This window comes from Mesitornis unicolor, unplaced genomic scaffold (assembly GCF_000695765.1).
Source record: "Mesitornis unicolor isolate BGI_N332 unplaced genomic scaffold, ASM69576v1 scaffold8477, whole genome shotgun sequence".
Classification (NCBI taxonomy): Eukaryota; Metazoa; Chordata; class Aves; order Mesitornithiformes; family Mesitornithidae; genus Mesitornis; species Mesitornis unicolor.
This window is the reverse complement of record NW_010195700.1, coordinates 13,582-13,932: the sequence shown is the minus strand read 5'-3', so window position 1 is coordinate 13,932 and position 351 is coordinate 13,582.

The following is a 351-nucleotide window of genomic DNA, read 5'->3' as shown; positions in this document are numbered from 1 at the left end:
AAGTACCTCAGCAGAGTAATGTTTGGTATACAGTGTACTCCAACATGGTATTTTACCTTGTCAAAGGTTCTGACTTTTCTCAAAGTTACATGGGATTAATTAGGGAAACAATGGACTCGTTGGCACACTTAAATTGTTGTTACTGCCGACTCCTAAAGGGAAGCTCCAGTGGATTTTAGTGCGATGGACTATGACATTCCCTGAGCTGCCATTTCTGGACTTCCACCAGACACCACTGCCCTCCATAGCAGAGGGAGGCATTTGTCCCAGGTACTCCAGTATTTTAACTCTAACCTACCTTTGCAAATCTAAAGGTAAGGCATAGATTCACTGTGAAGCTTTTAAGTATGT